This window comes from Psammomys obesus, unplaced genomic scaffold (genome assembly GCF_907164565.1).
Source record: "Psammomys obesus unplaced genomic scaffold, mPsaObe1.curated_primary_1811, whole genome shotgun sequence".
Taxonomy (NCBI): Eukaryota; Metazoa; Chordata; class Mammalia; order Rodentia; family Muridae; genus Psammomys; species Psammomys obesus.
In genome coordinates this window covers 45,474,971-45,477,696 of record NW_026593286.1, presented here as the reverse complement: position 1 = coordinate 45,477,696, position 2,726 = coordinate 45,474,971, and positions in this window count along the sequence as shown.

Sequence of the window (2,726 nt, the reverse complement as noted above, 5' to 3'; positions counted from 1 at the left end):
TGTGTATGTGTGTGTGTGTGAGAGAGAGAGAACTATGTTTTAGAACTTCATTTTTGAAACACAAAAATTTCATAGAGAAAGAGTGAATAGGAAAAATAAGGAGAAAGAAAAGTAGATTTCAATAAGATACTAGCATTGGCAATTGGGTATAAAATTTACTTTCAAAACTGCAATGTCATGGCCATGAAAACAAAAAGAAAAAAATAATACTCTTAAGAATTAAAAATTTCTCTGAAATTCTTCAAAACATCAGTAGTAAATAAAATGTGAACCCCACAGGGTAGATTCTACTTCCCTGGATTTGAGGATGAGAAATAAATTTTAGTTTGGCATTTGCCCTTAACGATTTCTGGACATTGAGACACTCAGTGGCTGTATTGTGAATGTGTGCTATTTTATGACAACCTTGACTGTTCACAGAGTGTTGTGATAAGTTGAACCCAAGTACCCATAATCTAACAGTCAAAATCTGTATCACGTACTAAAACTGACCCACTAGTGATCTCTTACCTCACTAATCAATGTTCTTCCACATTCCATCAGGCCAAAATTTAACCCAACTTAATCCATTAGTAACTATCATTTGACTCAGATAATCTGTGATTCTATCAGTCATTTGTTTGTACTATCTTGATCCCAGAATAGCCTTGGATCAAAGCAACCTACCCTTACATACGAGCAACCATGGTAGAGCAAGCAAATGCTTCTAGAGTATAGAGCCTGTCCTTGTAATGGGCCATCACAGGCTATGAAATCCCTATTCTCAGCTCTAGCCAAAAATGGATATGTAGAGGGTGGTTTATTTTAGCTAAAGTTCTATCATTTTGATGTTATTGAATTGATGTAAGCTGATATGTGATGAAAGCTTTACAGTCTGTTTTATGCTTCCTTTTTTCTTTTCCTTTCCTTTATTCCCTTCATTCCTCACTATCCTGGAACACAATAGATAGACAAAGATAACCCTCAACTCCCAATCCTCTTTTCCATACCTCATCTCATCTGCTGCCACCTTGCAATGTGAGCTAGTACACTGAACAGCAGCACAAATTGAAAATTTATAAGTCTCAGTACATTGTGTGAGGCCAAACAACAGGATTTCTGATGTATAAATGAAAAGCAAATTTGCTTCACAGCTTCCGGAGCTTAAACTTCCTCATCAGCTAGAGCCAGTTCACCTACAAATAGAACATATCATAGAACCACACTCTATTTTTGCAGTTTTATTAACAACTATATCACATATATTTCTGACCTATAAGTACAAATCATCCTCAGGCCTTTCTGTCCATTGACTAAGTATGATAACTTGAGCTGAGTAACATCCAGTTTTTCTTATTTCACTGTTAAATAGCTATCATTCACTCTAATTATGCATGTGACTGAACTGATAGAAATGGGAATATGATTCTGTTATTAATCCTTGGCCAAATGAAAATGTTTTGTATGTCAAGTTCCAGTGGATTGCCTTCTAATTTCCTTTTGCTCTGTTTTACCCTAATCATTCTCCACGATTTTCATTTTAAACCTTGACTACCATAAAGCCTCTTCTGCCTACCTCCTCCTTTTGCTGCCTGAGAATGCTGCCTGGAGAGGCTGTGCTGATTTGGTGGTCCTTGCCTGTTCAACACAGACTCCATTCTGCCATCACATTCAATTGCGGAGCTTACTTAGCTGGAATTGTCTTGTCTTTTAGATTGATTATTTGATTGCTGCTAATGTATTCATTGTCTCTACTGTTAGGTAGCAAAAGATTTAGCAGCTTTGGGAAAACAGAACATAGTATTGTATATTCTCTTTAAGATGCAAAAGGATTAACCTAAGCATTGTTAAAAACCACAGAGTCTGAAATGGGGGCTGGCACTGAAAAGGACCAGAAGCTTTGAACATGGTAAGGTAAGTGCTACTACCCTGCTGTAAATGTCCCATCCTGTCCTATGAGCCAGAGGGTAAACATAAATAAATGAAGAAGTTACATTCAAGTAAATCTTTATTTATATACAGAATTATGAATTTCACATACTATTTCTATGTTATGATATTTATTTTAAATACTGCTCAACTCACAGATGATAATGATACATAAACAGAAAGTAACCCCAAAATTCTCACCCAGTAAATACCTAGGAAAAGTGTTCAACATCCTTACCCTCAAGGAAATGCATATTAGGAATATAGAAATTCCATCCTCTCACAATCAGAATTGTTGCCATTTTAAAAATAAATGACAAAAAATGTTTCTGAAAATGTGAGCAAACATGAACACTTATACACTATTAACTGTAGTGTAAACTAGTAAAGCCACTATGAAAATTGCTCCAAAAAGAAAAGAAAAAAACAGCTAGAAACAAGAGCTACCATATGACCCAGCTATACTGCTGTAGGGTTAATACTGAAAGGACTCAACCAGTTTGTTTTTGCATTATTCAAGACATAATAACCAATAAACAGAACCAGTCTAGACGTCCATCAATAGATAAATGGGTAAAGAAATGTGGCATGTAGAGACAACAGAATTTCATGCAGCTGTAAAGAAAAAATACGAATGGACCAGAAATTATATTAAGCAAAATGAGCCATACTCAGGAAAATAAATATTGTTTTCTCTCAGATGTGCAACCTAGATTAAATTTGTGTATATATGTGTGTGCATCTGTGTGAATGCATGTGTGCTTGCGCACACGTGTGTGTGTGTGTGTGTGTGTGTGTGTGTGTGTGTGTGTGTGTGT